The sequence below is a fragment of the Podarcis vaucheri genome (genome assembly GCF_965113315.1).
Source record: "Podarcis vaucheri genome assembly, chromosome: 5".
Classification (NCBI taxonomy): Eukaryota; Metazoa; Chordata; class Lepidosauria; order Squamata; family Lacertidae; genus Podarcis; species Podarcis vaucheri.
Genome location: NC_138763.1, coordinates 42,693,417 through 42,709,994, shown reverse-complemented (window position 1 = coordinate 42,709,994; position 16,578 = coordinate 42,693,417). Strand labels below are relative to the sequence as shown.

General features: G+C 42.2%; 1 long non-coding RNA gene across 2 annotated transcripts in view; it reads right to left on the bottom strand.

The window, feature by feature from the left end:
* The window catches only part of LOC309533756, a 241,136-nt gene that overhangs the window by 86,597 nt on the left and 137,961 nt on the right, over positions 1–16,578 (bottom strand). For both annotated transcript variants that reach the window (XR_014220457.1, XR_014220458.1), the window contains one exon: positions 1,972–2,048. This is a non-coding gene — a long non-coding RNA (uncharacterized lncRNA). The remainder of the gene's footprint in view (positions 1–1,971; positions 2,049–16,578) is intronic.

Genomic DNA, 16,578 nt, shown 5'->3' with positions numbered 1-16,578 from the left:
ACATTTGTAGGGAGCAACATCTGCTGTCCACAAGACTGTTTGAACCCAGAGAATGGCACCTTTGCAACATTTTTGGGAGGGCTGGTGCTGAAGAGGCACAGCAAACACTTGCCTGACTCTGGCAGTGTGGGTAAAATCGTTATTTTTACATTTATTTTGCAGGCGGGGGAGTCTTTTATGTTCTTCTTTCCCCTCTCCATCTGAGAAGGCTTTGTTACCCCTTCAGGCAGTAGCAGAGTCACAGGGAGCAGCCATCGGCTTTCTCCAGTCCTATATAATGCCCCTACAGAGATGACACAATGTCATTCCCAAGTCATTGTAAAAAATAAAATAAAAGAAAGAGATGGCAGTTCCCAGTGGCTGCCCTTTCCTGAAAGTCTCTGAATTTCTTGGGGCACTTTAAAAGGCCTAGCATGAGTCTGAAGGCACATGATACTGTCATATTGTTGAAGCTAAGCATAGGCGCCAACTGCTAGGGGCCGAGGGGGCATTGCTCCCCCAATAAAATATCTGAGAGGGCAGCCGCCCCCCGCCCCAGTTGATGGGTATTGCCATTCAAGTGGTGTGTGTGCACCATGTCATGTGATTGATTATGCAGGGCGGGGCTTACTTCCCCCCCAATACTTTATTCAAGTTGACATCCCTGAAGCTAAGTAAGTCTCAACCTCATTATACTTGGATGGAAGAGTGGTTGAAAAGCAGGAGTGTATGAGCGAGTGAGTGAGAGTGAACATTTACCTTCTTAACTACCTTGCTAAAACAAATTCTAGATAAATGTGTGGCTCTGATAACTAGGGACTGTAGCAGGAACCCCCACCCCCACCCCAATCATTCTGTTTCCACAAACTTCACACACACTCACACTCACACACTACATACGCCACATTTCTGTTATAAATTCATAGAAAATCAACCATACATCGGATTTGCACTGTTCCATTTTTTACTCCATGTGACAAGGACTATCAAAGGGGGGTGCTTGGTTTCTGGTCAGCCATAATCCCTTCACCATCCCAGCACATCCACAGGAGCCCTGCCCAGTTGCTATGTCAACCCTGATAATCCCAGACAGAAGACAATCAAAATCACAAAGAACAGTGGATTCACCACAGGCTGAAACAAAGGACAATGATCAGATCTTCCCTCTGGGGGCAGGAAACTGCAAACTCCCCATTGTCACCTGGAAAGTACTCATGGGGAGGGGGAAAGGAGGAACCAGCTGGGTGACTGGACACTCAGGTTACCACCACAACTCCTTCCTCAACCCCTCCTTTCTGTAATGTATGCATGATGTCAACCCCTTCTGTAATGTATGCATGATGTCAACCCCTCCTTTCTGTAATGTATGCATGATGTTTCTGGGGGTGGGCTTGACCTAGAGGAGGGGAATTTCAAAAGTTTTTATAAGGTCTTGCAGCCCATTGTTCGGGGTCTTTCCTCTCTCTTGCAAGGGAAGGGAACCCTGTTGCAACAGTTCAATAAAGGCCAAGCCTACAGGCTGCTGTTTTGCTCCAAGTTATCCTGGTTGGTGTCTTTGTTTTTGTCCAAGGGAGCCCTCAGATTTTTCCGTTAACAGGACGGAGGAGAAATTCTATTCAATTCACATATAAAGATGAACCTACCTAATTGCCCCTTTCTGAAACAATATGAGAACCAAAATACACCCCTCCTTTAAAATGCACACTTCCTTGAATTTTGCATAGCAGTTCTCCCACCAAACAATAAAATGTACCAAAATACACATACCAGGGTAAAACGTGCAATAAAATGCATATATATATGAAAATAACATTAAAAAATTCTCTAGATTAGGCTAAATTACTTTGCAAAAATGAAGGTATTAGGCAAAAGGGCATTCCGTTATGCGTATATTAGGATATGTTCATACTAACATGCTGGTGATTATTTTTTTTATGAAATTAAATTTTTTGAATTGCAAACTGATGTGGAAATGTAGAAAACTGAACTTACATGAGGAACTGAAAGAAATCTAAAGCAGCAGTTTCATTCATCCTTCCCAATTGCATAAAGGTGGCATAAGTTGCATTCTGCAGAAAGAAGGGAGAAGACAGGTAGCTGTGAGGCACAGAGCTAGATCACAGGTCTCTTACAACATCATGTCTCAGCAATCGCAATTTTCAGTATCTAGTGACACCCCCCCCCAATATTCTACTAGAATGGCTATATGCATATTCTATATTTATAGTAGCTCTAAAGTGATCAAGGAATGGCGATGCTGACTACAACCCCCAGCACAATTACTACTTCCTTTGCCAACTGTTGGTTCAAAAAATGTATATTGTTGCAGGCCACCCCAATCTTTGAGCAGCGCAAGATTCTAGGTGCTTAGCCAGGATTTGGTTTCCTCAGAATGATGGACAGCGGAGACTGTGGCGTCTTTATATGTTTTATTTGCACATATATACCACCTGAGCCTGTGAAGAAGGGGCTCACAGCGTCAACACCCCAAGAAGCTCTTGCTTCTCCCATGGCTGCAGCCCTGGATCCCAGCAGAAATCAAGCCTGGCTCTCTCACTATCACCTAGGAGAGGTGATTATATGGTGGACATATTGGTATGGAGGCCCGTTGTGGCTCTAAAAAGAAATTATCTGCCAAGCTGGAGGAGAAACCAAGATCCTGAATATTGCGCCTTACAATAAGGAAACACAGCTATCCTTTTCGGAACAAAAATATATGAGGAATGAGGTGTCATTTAACAAAGCCCTAAGTAATCCTGTGTTACACTGGAAACAGTAATGTCATGTGAGGGCCTTCTCACTCTGTGAAGCTGTGGATTACCTTGTTTGCCCTCCCATCAACATTTACTCTGAGAAGCAGTTTAGCACAGTTGGAAGGATTGCAAAAGGCAGCAGTAGGTTCCTGTGTTTTTGCTTAACCATATGAACCCCTCACAGATACCAAAGGTTGCACTAAATGCACCCTTAGAAACTTGAAAGCCGGTTTCTAACAAAGATGCATGGACATGCAGAGCGTCTGGAGGAGAAAGGGGGAGACACGGTTTTTCCAAAGGAAATGCTTGCCCACAATGAACTTTATGAACTTTTAAAGAATAAAATGCAATGCTGTACACTATTCACATCATTCACATCATGTCTGTATAATAAAGTAATACTTGCTGTTTAGACACACAGCATTTATTATCTTTGGGAATTACTTAGACGTGGTAATCTATATTCCCTGCCTTAAAAAAAAAGGAAAGTACAAAAGGGCAAGAAAGGAATTTGGCTTGCATTATAACAACAAAAATAGCAAACATTAGACTGTATGGGCTGCTCCTGCCTTCTAACAACACAGATAAAAATTAAGTTATTTTCATGCCTTATAATTAAATAACTATGCGTTCTTTCTTGGCTTGTCAAAGTTTAAAGTGAATAAACTTTGCTGTCTTCTGCAAATGGATCACCTATGTGCTGGTTCATCTGCACTGCCCTCAGCATCCTCCTAAGTCTGCCCTGCTTGACATTTTGTGCTTCATTCAAGGCTCAAAGTGCTGCATGTGCCCCCAAAATCCCCTCCACCCTGTTGCAAATATTCTCAAAAATCGAGAGTTCTTTGCACTGTGTTCATTGGGGCAACACAACTGAGGATTCTGGCAAACAGGCACATGTGTTGTTTCTTCTACTTGTTGGATCTGCTCCACAACCACTAGCTCTGGCTGTGGCTCCATTCTGATCTACTCATTATTATAAATGGCAAGTCAGAGAAAGATGCCTTGTGATGGATGATGTGATGCACCATGTGGAAAAACAGGGTCTTCCTACACGTGTCATGTTTCCAAGAGGTCCTTGGGTGCATGCATGTAAATGCAAAGATGCTTTGAAAGATTGCTTATTTTTATGCAAAAGAATTTATATACTGCTTACCAGTACAAAAAAAAACTCTAAGCAGTTTACAAGATCAAATCATAGCATAGGAGAGCTTTCATCTGATTTTATAACGCTGGATTCGGAGCTTGGCTGTTAGATTCCAAATGTGACGGGGTTAAATCAGCCATTACTAGCAATGTCTGCAAATTGTCTTGAAGCTCACGTGAAAGGCAATTCATAAACTAACAAAATAAAATAAATAAGTTTTATTTTATTACAATAATGTGAAGAAGCAAACGTTTGCCAGTAACCATGGTATTTTATATAAATTTAGCACGGAGATAATTTGCACTGAGCCTTTATTTTAAGGTATCCTTCCCAGAGACTTTGCATTTGTGATACAGCTGAGGAAGAGACATCAGCTCTCCCCTAATCCCAGCAATAATTCCTGCTGCTAATGAAAACATTTGAAATGACATATTAACCTGCTGGTTTGGAGGAGAAGGCATGGATGTGCTTTGTAAGTTTCTGCTGCGGTTCACATTGTCTTTAAAAAGGAGGAAAAAATCCATCTGGGGTTGAAAATATAAGCTCTGGTGGTGCCTTCTCAATGCTTTCATGTTGCTGCGCCAGTGGCGAACATTATACATCACAGCTTCTCCATGTATTCATTGCCATAACTTTCAGAGTGGGATTAGGATGATTAGCACATGGTTACTGCTAAGCTGCTGCATATCAGGATGATTGGACAAGCTGAGCACAATCACAGCATGACATTTTATCCGTAGAGTTCTGCACGCTCTCACAGGTAGAAACAGATGGCAATGTTTTTGTGCTATCAGACAAAGTATTAACTATGTGAGCAGAGGGCTTAAGGATATGTTTAAAAATAACTTCATCATGTCAACATGTAGGTACGGTCCTGAATTTCTACATCAGCCGGCTGTTAGGCTGAAGTTAACACAGAGAAACAGGATCCCCACTCCCACCCGGATCTGTTCAGTACTCTTAACTCCTAAAGCAAAGAAAGCTTAGGTCTTTGCAAGACTTTTGGCCCCAGCTGCATCGTTTTCTACCCCACACCTGATATGATATATAGGATGTCAAGCCTAGGGCAAGTGGGTGTGGCTTGGCCAAAGGGGCCAGAGGTTCCCCACCTGTGTTTAGGAAAAAGAGATGGAGGGTTGCAATTATTTTTATATTGAAAATATAGATCCAGATTTATATTTTACTTCAAAACTGTTTACGCTTGTATAGAAGCCATGATTAAAGGTAAAGGTAAAGGGACCCCTGACCATTAGGTCCAGTCACGGACGACTCTGGGGTTGCGGCGCTCATCTCGCTTTATTGGCCGAGGGAGCCTGCTTACAGCTTCCGGGTCACGTGGCCAGCATGACTAAGCCGCTTCTGGTGAACCAGAGCAGTGCATGAAAATGCCATCTACCTTCCCGCTGGAGTGGTACCTATTTATCTACTTGCACTTCATGCTTTCAAACTGCTAGGTTGGCAGGAGCAGGGACCAAGCAACGGGAGCTCACCCCGTCATAGGGATTCGAACTGCCAACCTTCTGATCGGCAGGCCCTAGGCTCTGTGGTTTAACCCAGAGCACCACCCGTGTCCCTAAGCCATGATTACCCTCACACAAATTCTATGACCTGCAAATTCAGCTTCACAATTCAAATTCCTAGAATATCAATCCAGGATTATATAATTGCTCATTCTACCCCCCCACCCCACCCCAGTCTTATATCTCCCAAGCAGACCTGAGTTCATGCTAGTTCTTCACCTCTTTTCACAGCAGATGAAGATGAAAACAGGTGCCGTGCAATGCCCCATCTGCTGCGAAGTTCACATCCGTCACATTGTACCACCTCTGTGCAAAAATGATAATACAAATGGACACAAATCTGACATTTAAAAATGACGACATTCAGACGCTGCTGGTAGAACTCTCAGGACACGCTGCCGCCTGCCTGATCTGAAACCATTATTCTTCAGCAATGGAACTTCAGTGAGAGATTCCAGCGTGAGTGCTGCCAAAAATTATTAGGAGGGTTTAATCTACTTGTTTAGATCTTAAATGAGAGCAGGACATCTCTCCCACTACAGGTGTTAAATAAGCAGAGCAACAGAAATTGTCCCACCAGCAGTTGCAACTGTTCTGCTCTTATCTTGTATAGATTTTGAGCTCAGCACAGAAATGTTGTTGACTTTCTAAATTTCATGGTCATTAGGCCCCATTCATGTTTTCTTCTTCCATTTACATATCTGCCAGCTGAGGCGACACTTCCTGTATCTGAAGATGACAGCACTAGTCCACAAAACCTTATGCCACAATACATTTGGAGGGAAAGGTGGTGGAGAGAGTGGTTTGAAGCAAACTGCAAGCATTCCTTGAAGACACTGATTATCTAGATCCAGGTCAGTCTGGGTTTAGGTCTAATTTTGGCACTGAATCTGCTATGGTCACCCTGGTGGATGTCTTGAATTGGGAGAGGGACACAGGGTGTGTAACCCTGCTATTATTACTTGGTCACTCAGCAGCTGTTGATACCATAAGCCCATGGTCCCATCCTGGATCAAGTGAGTGAGAGGGATATTTGAGGAACTGTACTACAGTGATTCTGTTCCTATCTGTGTCGTTGAGTTCAGAGAGTAACACTGGGGGAGTTCTCATCAAACCCCCAGCACAAAGGGAGAGCCAGAAGAAAGCAAGTAGGCATCAGAAACAGCTGTGTGTATCCAGGAAGGTGAACCCACTGGTGATATATTGCCCAGGCTCCACCATCCCAAAACTGGAATCTGCAATGTTTGCAATCACCAGGGCAAGCCAATCAGTCTTCTATGTCCTGCACTAATAAAAGTGTCCCAGTTAAAAATGAAAGTTAAGTGCAATATTTGTGTGCACATACCTTAAAGCAGGCTTCCTCAATCTCGGCCCTCCAGATGTTTTGAGACTACAATTCCCATCATCCCTGACCACTGGTCCTGCTAGCTAGGGATCATAGGAGTTGTAGGCCAAAAACATCTGGAGGGCCGAGGTTGAGGAAGCCTGCCTTCAAGAGATCTTAGCAATGTGTACCAATGATATGCTACACAGAAAATCTCCACTAACTGTGTCATTCATTGTCCTGCAACATCAGCCAGTGAAACTTGGGGGAATGGAGACTAGCAGTTGTCCTCTTTGGACCTTTAACCATGGATAGATGGATGGATGGATGGGTGATGACCTCTCTTTGCAATTCTACCTACCTGCTCACAGTGGGTGGTACAGACAGGTGCAGAGAGCAAGGATGCCATGTTTACCTTGGCAAATTCCTTTTTTTTCTTGTTTTGTCTACTGAGCTGTACTCATCAGGAGTGCAGCTCTGTGCTCTGACTTTGACATTGTAGAACACATCTTTTTAAGCTACACATCTTTTAAAGTTAACATGAAAGCTGCACACGTAAAAAAAAAAAATGGAATCAGGAAAACTCGGATAACAGTAGAACTTCATCTTAATATACTTTTATCCACTTTGTCAGGGCTTTGATAAAGACATTTTATTTGTGACATTGATTCTAAATGACCCTTTTTAGTTTGTTGCCTGTGGGTCATAATGACCTGCTCATTCCAGGGATATCAGCATTAGCATGCAGTTAATTCTGCTCTAAAGGGAGAGGCTGTTATCTTTTGAGAAGCAGAAAGCTCATAACTACCCAAATAAAAACCTTTCAAGCTTCATTATTCCACCAATTGATGCTTCATTATGGTAAATATGCTTAATGCTTTAATCCTTTAAGAAATATTGTTTTGGTGTGTGGGAAGAACCTACTGCATATTGATTGCATGACACATTTTCACAAGTCGCTCACACTGTGCATGACCATGCACATAAAGTATTGTAGCACACACACACTTCTACACACTTCTAGATTTAAAAATTTGTGCCTAGGATGTGCATTGATCCCAATCTTGCTCTCTCTTGCCAACAGACCATCTAGCCAAGCATCCTGTTCTCACAGTGACCAACCAGATGCTAGCCTCCTGTGTAAGACTAGAGACAGAGTGTTCATTACCTAGTGCATCGGTTCCCAACCGGTGGTCCATGAACCCCTGGGGGTTTGCATAACCTGCCCAGGAGGTCCATGGCACCATTTACATAACAAAAACCATAGAGATATCAAAATTTTCAAATGTAGAGTCTCCATGGCATAGCTTTTGAAAAACAGGGGGTCTGCAGAACTTAACTAATTGGGAACCACCGACCCAGTGGATGAAAGTCAGTCCTCATCAGCTCAAATGGGATTTGCCTAGCAGGACCACCACTCTCAAATACTGTTTTCCCATGTGTAATAGATTTCATTAGCTAGATTGGATGTGGTTGCCACTGGTCATTGGCAGAGCATCCCTATGTTGGGGGAGGACAAGTTCAAGCTAACCCTTGCCACCTCACTACAACCATGGAAGAACTTTTCTCCTATTGTAGTCAGAATCATGTGGATCCTTGGCCAACTCCAGAATGCTCTGGTTTGGTCCCCACTGCTGTATGGGGGTGAGGGTTCCAGTGGTGTAAGTGTTTCCCCACTGAATGGTGTTCCTCTCTCCCGGCAGAGCAGATGTTAGATTGCTCTCTTACCGATAGGCGCGCACACACACAATTATATGTGACACATGAAAAGTTTTTCTCCCTTTCTCATAACACTAGACTAGTCATAGGCAAACTCAGCTCTGCAGATGTTTTGGGACTACAACTCCCATAATCCCTAGCTAACAGGACCAGTGGTCAGGGATGATGGGAGTTGTAGTCCCAAAACATCTGGAGGGCCGTGTATGCCTATGCCTGCACTAGACCTCTTGGACATCCAATTAAGCTGAACGTTGGGAGAGACAGGACAGTCAAAAGAAAGTACTTCTTCATATAGTGCAGAGTTAGAACTATGGGATTCGCTCCCAGAAGAGGTAAGAATGGCGAATGGCCACCAACATGGGTGGGTTTAAAACAAGATAAGACAAATTTATCTTTTCATTTACATAGAGAGAGAGAGAGAGAGAGAGAGAGAGATAGCGTTTGAAATGTTAAAAAAATAGAAAAGCTGTTTTCAGCAATAAAACACAAACATTGCTCAGAATAATCTTACAACCACCAGCCTGTGTCAGGTGTGTGTGCAGGAGCCAGGCCCTGTGACCAATAGGACTCTGCAGGACTGGGGCTTTTCTAAGTTTGTTCTGAAGAGTGCAACTGCACTGCGTCTTCTTCCTAAGCAAATAAATTCCACTTCAATAATTACCTACCAAAGTCTTCATTTGAAGTTCTTTTACTGAAGTGGGGAAAAATATGACCACTTTCAGAGCAGTAGTAGAACATACTGGAAGAATGAGATGCTGCACCTCTGGATTTTTTAATGTTGCCATTTTGAAATTTGTTTCCATTTATATATCATTTATTTTCCGTATTTATTTGTCATATTGAGATGGCAGAAGGGCACTGTTGGTGGGTGATGGCATATATCCTGCTGAAGCCTGCTGCTAAGCCCTCTTTCAATATTAATAGGTTATGTGAATTGGCCCAGAAACCAAGACAACCCTGAACAGGGTTGCTAGATGCAAAGCTAGAGAATAGACACATCATCTTCCAATGAAAGCAGGAGGAGGTAGTTGTGGTTCCTTCTGCCTTCTCCCTCCCCATTCCTGGCCATCTTGTCTGCAATGTGAGGAGGCATGGGAGGACAGAACCAGAAAGGGCAATAGTCTAGAGAAGCCATGGTTGCCATCTCCTAAGTTGCACCCAGAGTTTTAATGGCATATGAATGTTCTTGAACTGTGAATCTGGCAACCCTATGGCTGATGCTCCATTATTTCATCTGACACTGTATTGAAGCACTCAAATTTTAATGAGAGGCTTTGCCTGACACACTCATCACACTGAGTAGGCAATACCTCAGCCTTTGGACTGAGACAGCTCAGGTTCATTCCTCTGAACAACCTCAGTATATATTCTATTGAAGAGTGTGGAAAATGACACTTTTTTTGCTTCCTCCATAGCCATGTTACATTCTTTCAAGCACCGAAATCACTTTGCTTTGGATGGGTCTTAAGAAAATGTCACCTGTTTCAGAGAGAGGTGTGAATAACATTTAAAAAAAAATGACACCATTTTGACTCACAGATATAAACTATTTTAAGTTTAGCCTGAACAAAATTTGCCTGTATCTCTAATGGGTTGGATCCAGGTGAGGTTAGTTGAATTTAGCCCCCACCCCTAAAAAACCAATGAGACAAGTACCATTGATTTCAGTAAGAATGAAACTCAACTAACTTAGTCTGGGTCCAGCCCAATATTTGCACTATTTTGAATCATACTGGTGAGCTTTGGATTGCCACCTTTTAATATATACACCAGTGCTAATATTATTTGCTTACTTCTGCTCAGTTAAATGTTTTGGGGTTTTTTGCACAATATTAATTAACACAGGAGTCGCCAACACAGTGTCCTCTAGAGGTTGCTGGAATGCACCTCCCATCATCCCTAACATGGGTCATGCTGATGGGAGTCAAACAATATTGGGAGAGCCACAGATTCCTCAGCTACATATTCATCATTTTTAAGTGTGTGTGTGTGTGTGTGTGTGGAGACTCTTATGACACTATTTCAAGTTCTCTTAAATTTGAAGAGTTCCTTTCAAAATCATTACATTTGTTGAATCCAGAGTTTGCATCAGATATTTAATACTGCTCCAAAGTGAGAGACAGAAAAGAAGTTGGATGTGTGCCTGGAAAAAAATCTAGAATGACATTCCATACCACCCCCAGCACCAGGTACCAACTAAGAGAACCAAGTTTGTTTTTAATTTAAAAAGCCAGCTGTTGAAGGATACAGCCACTCAAGAACAATGGATAAAAAACAAATCACTAGCTTCAGTATTCCCTGCTAAACGTGACTCATGTCTCACACGCTTTATAAGGATCCTACTTTGACAAACTCCTGATGTGACAAAGCAAAGGAGTCCTTTAAGCCTAACTAGAGATACAGGGCTACTATTTATTATGTTGCTGGTGTTGGTCAGTGCATGGGCCTTTATAAAGTATATATCTGGTGTAAAGGGTGGGAGAATCTATCCATTTCATTTCCTCCCAGTTTCTTATCTTTCCAATCCGATGTTCAGTTCTTCACATTTCCACATCAGTTTGCAAATGTTTTCACAAATGGCTCAGGACCACAATACCTCAAGGACCACCTCTCCCCATACGAACCAATCCTGAACCTGAAATAATCACCTGAAGCCCTTCTTTCTTTGCCTCCTCCATGAAAGGTCTGGAGGGTGGCAACACAAGAATGAGCCTTTTTGTGGAATGCTTTCCCCAGGGAGGTTCCAGGCAAAAACATTTTTCTTCAACCAGGCATTCAGCTGATTAACATTCTATGGCTTTTTGGATGTATTTGGGGAGAGGGGGTTATTGGTTTGTTTTTATTTTATTATGCATTTTGTATTCTCGTTTTGGTTTTCTGTTGCCACCCTGGCATCTTTGAATGAAGGGTGGTATATAAATAAATTAATAATGATAACAACAGCAACATTTTCATAAAAAGTCATCATGAAAAATCCTCACTTATGCGAATTTCTTCTCATATACACAATTGTGTTGATAATTTTGCCTAATATATATGTTTTTGCAAAGTCATTTTCTTACAATGCATTTTTGTTATTTTCACTGATATTAACACATTTTATTTTATAAAAATTATATACCGCTTGACTGTAAACAGACAAACTTTTAAGTGGTATTTAAATGATTTGCCCTAATATGTGTTTTTTTTTACTGAAGGGCTGCATTGCAATATTCAGATATGTGTGAATTTTGAAGGATCGGTGTGTTTCTATCACCATATTGTTTTGGAAAGTATGAATCAAGTAGGAGTGTCTTTAAATGCAAACTGAATCAAATTTCTCCTCCATCCCTACTAATGATGATACAGGCATAACCAGTACGTGATATTGAAATATTGGTGGTTCGACTTTATGCATTGTTCTATATCCTTCCATAGCGGGCCTTTTAAATCTAGCACGCACACAAGTACACACACAACCATTAAATGGTGCCTGGGAAGAGATTACATTATGCCTTTTCCTTTGCTCTGTAGGCACCTGAAATGCTCCAGTGATTAAACAAATCCCCAAGGTAAACTGAGCAGAGGGGGCTTGATTTAGCCTGAAACATCTTGATGAAGCCATCTTCATTCAAAGAAAATTAGAAGAAAAGCACCATGGCTGTTTTGTTATCAGAGAAAGAAATTTAGGCACAGGAGGGAATTTAGCCATACATATGAAAATCAATTGTATCTTTTTCTTATTCTCTTTCTCTCTCTCTTTTAATTATTTATCGCCTGAGTGCTGCTGACTCAAACACACCAAAGCAGATAATTATTAAAGTTAAAAGTAGTCAATAATATGATTAACACCAGCGGCTTGGATTCACCCATCAAACTGAAGAAGAGTCAGCACTGAAACTGCCATTTTTCTTCATGCACCCCTAGTAGGCTGCCTGTATCCTGAAGCAGTCAATAACAATCAGGAAGCTGTCCTTTAAAATGAGGGCTATGAATAGTGTAAACCAGATAAATCACACCACTTAAGATGGTTCCCTTCAGTGCTTCCCTGGGGTCTAAGAGCCTGATCCTATAGATTTGCTTAGCTGCTGCTGACAATAGGTTCAGCAGCATCCTGTGACAGGCCGGTGTGAGGCAAAGCCATCCATCTCTTTCAAAAATTAGAAGGTAAACATGTAGGTGGATCAAAAGCCCACCCTGCTGATTGCAAAGGCTCTGTCATGATCTGTACTGCAACATATAGTGAAAACCACAGAGAACTTAAGCAGTAGACCATCCCCTGTGTTCCCCACCCCCTCTTCTTTGGAAAATTGTAAGGTAAGGAGGAAGAAAAGAGAAAGAGATTGGCAGGCCCAGGCAGAAAGCGCAGCAGCTAGCGCAACGCAGCAGCCTTTTAAAACATGATCTGAGTGCCACTCTCTGTGGTTTGCCTCAGAAGGTAGTTCCTAAGGATGCTATGCCGCTCTAGCCCCCATGCTGTGTACTGTTTCCTGTACTCACTGTGCCCTGGGGTGTGTGGGTGAGAGAGAGTGTGTTAGTTTAGTTCACTGCCAGTTAATGTGAAAGATTGAATGACAGAGTGGGTAGCTGACAGATGCTAGATCAGGGCTACCCAACACGGTGCCCTCTCCAGATGCAGTTGGACTACAGCTCCTGTCAACCACAGCTGGCATGGTCAATGGTCAGGGATGATGAGGGGTGGGTATTTTTGTTCTTAATGTTTGATGTTTCATTATGTTTCTCTGTGTGTTGGAAGCTGCCCAGAGTGGCTGGGGCAATCCAGCCAGATTGGCAGCGTATATTAAAAAAAACCACAACTAAATTAAACATCTGGAATGCATCCTGTTGGCTACCCCTATGTTAGACAAACGGGGCAGATATTTCTGTGGATTTTGTGTGTGTGTGTGCCCCTCTGTATGTAAGAGAGAAAGGGAATGTAAGGATAGATGCAGGATAGATGGATGTATATACCTTGTTTATACAAGTGAGAGTTCACAAATGGGCACTTGTGCAAATGAAGGGGTAGTGTGCATGAGACAAAATAATGGATGGATAATGTAGGAGTGAAGGAATAGCAGAGAGAGAGAGAGAGAGAGAGAGAGAAAGCCTTTTGGAGCCAAGGTGTTGGGGAACACACTTGGTGGCAGAACTGAGCCCAACTCAGTCATCAAACCCCCTACTTTGGTCCTGTATCCTCTTGCAGATTAATACTGCTTAAAATCACTCCTGGATCTTTTGTATTTTCTTCCATGATTGAAGGTGGTAAGGCAAGATATGAAAAAAAATCAAAGGTCTTATTACTTCTATTCGTGTACTATACTGGAGTGCATGTGTGTAAAGGTTTCTTGAGGCTACTTTTTGCCACAGGCTTTTACAATTTTTTGATGTGAGGGCTGGGTTTTATGCCTGAGTGGTTTTATAAGGTACCACTTGAATTAGATTTACCTGGTTGTGAACAGCAGTGGCAGGAGCATTGAGCTAATCTGAATTAACCTATGCAGCCTGAATATACCTCAGCCTATAAATGTAAGATGACATTAATCATAAATTTCCACTGAGCTTGGATCAACTTTGTATAGTGCTGAATACTTTTTGGAACAAGATGGCAAGGGGGAGTTGAAAAGAGTATGAATTTTTAAAGGCGGGAAAATCTGCTCCATAAGGACTAGTATAGAAGCATTTGAGTTTCTTGACATGTTTACCATTTCAATTGTTATGGAGCAATATTTTGGGAAGACTTCCTTTTGTGGAGGAGGATTCTCTCTCTATCAGTCCCCTGAAAACCTACAGCCAGGCCTTTTCCCCCCACCGGAACTCAGTTTCAGCACCCCTCAGGTGGGCGCCATTGCCGTTATAAGAGAACAAGAGAGGTGTTCATAGCGAGTTCCGGCACCTCTTTTTCTAGAAAAATAGTACTGTTATTTTTGATGATGTGTCCACATCAGCTGTGCCTTGCAAGATCAAGGAATCTGGAGCAGGGCCAGAGATGATGGCTGGAGCATGCAGGGAGGAACATATGGGGGAAGTGGTCCCTAAGGAACCCAGGTCCGAAACCTAACACCAAAACCTTGAAGTGAGCCCAGAAACAAAATGGCAGACTGTGCATGTTGTGCAAAACCATGCCAGCAACTTGGTTTCAGCATGTTGTAGTAATTGTAGTTTCTAAGCACTTTGCAAGGGCAGACTCAATGGAGAGCAAATTACAGAGGTCAAATATGGAGATGACTTGGGCATGAATGATTGTGGCAAGGTCCAGTTTTTCAGGAAAGGCGATAGTTGGTCTTTAGTTAGTGGACTATCTAGGGCTCATTCACCTGCATATATTCTAATATCACAAATGCCATCTACCTGCAAAAAATGCCTCTAAAGCAGAAAAGAAATATACAGTGGTACCTTGGAACTCGAACATAATCCATTATGGAAGACCATTCGACTTCCAAAACATTTCGAGTTCTGAGGCGTTGCTTCTGATTGGCCGACAGCTAGGTTTTTGCATAGCGGAAGCCATGTCAGACATTTGTGTTCCAAGAAACGTTTGAAAATTGGAGTACTTACTTCCAGGTTTTCAGCATTCGGGAGCCAAAACGTTTAAGAATGGAGCCATTTGAGTTCTGAGGTACCACTGTATAAGCAGTAGCAAGTTTCTGCACCACTAAGCCATTTTGCCTACAGAAAATGTGGCTACTTTCTACCACTACATGGAGACATTGTGATTTTGTCCTTTTGAAGAATGTGGCCTAGCTTCTCTGGGAGAAGCTTGTTGCAAAGAGAGTTTAGATGAGTCAGAAGTGAAAACTATGCAACATGACAATGCAGTGAGCAATGGGTGTGAAGATATCCCTACAGGGCACAAAGAGTTCAGTGGAGCAATTAAAAAGAGATGTACTCTCGCTAATGAGATTTTTCCAAAAATAGGAGCTTGATCACGTTTCTGGTACAAAGTGGAGAAGTTATTACGATTTGACATTTACTTGTAGGATGTGAGGTCACTGTTGAGATTAAGAGACAACGAAAGGAGTAGTATGAACAGAAAATGAGAAATCAAACAAAGGAAGTTCTTGGGTGAGAAAAAGAAAAGAAGCTGTATTTCTAAAGCTGCAGGTAAGAGATAATTGCTTGAAACTTCTGATGAACTAAATTTTAAAAACAGGAATTTAAGAACATAAGGCCCCTTGCTGGATCAAACAAGAGTCACATCTAGTAAGAGGATTTTGCTTCCCACAGCAGACAATCAGTTCACAAGTGTTGAAAGTGCAACAACTGGGATCATTCAGTGTGCAACTGAATAGGTTAATTCTGTTAATGTTAAAGTCAGATATCCAAGAGGTGGGTGGGTGGAGGTGTTGCTTAGCAACCAAGTAGAATTGCATGACGTTTGCATGCTTTGATTGGCTATGTAGTTCTGACGGAGTTTTTTCTGAATGCTTAGTTGAATGTCTTCCTACTGTGTTTAAGGCCTGAAGAAAGAAAGACAATCTCCCTGTTCCTTTCTGCTCAAAGTGTGCCCTATTTGTTCAGTTTGCTCAGTAAATTGTTATCAGAATTCATTTTCTTTTTGGGCACTGTTATTTAAGTGACTTTGCAAAAAAACACACACAAAAAACAAAGAGTGTAAGAAATGTTCTGCTCGATCATACCAAAAGACTGAAGAGATCTGAATTCAAATCGCTGCTCAGCTGATTGGCCCATGAAGCTCACTGGGTGGCCTTGGGCCAGGCACTATATCTCAGCCTCACCTCCTTCACAGGGTTGTTGTGAAGAAAAAGCCCACCAGTAAGCTGCTGTTGTGGGATAACCAGCCTCATATAACCAACATTTTCTTTTAGATGACATCTGAAGCCAGCCCTGTTTAGGGAAGCTTTTAATATCTGAAGGACTATTGTATTTTAATCTTTTGTTGGAAGCCTCCCAGAGTGGCTGGGGAAACCCAGCCAGATGGGCGGGGTATTATTATTAATATGCTTAAGTCTAATTAATGTATGAAGGGGTAAATGTCATGGAGTAAACTGCCCTGCCAGGCAGTTCCACTCACCTTAGGAGGAAACTAATCAAGCCTATTGTTGTACCTCAATCTACCTCAGAAGCTCAGCATGTAAACAGGTCTGAGCTGGTTGCTCCAAGCTAAGACCACATGGCTCTAACAAGCCTTCATTAAGTTCC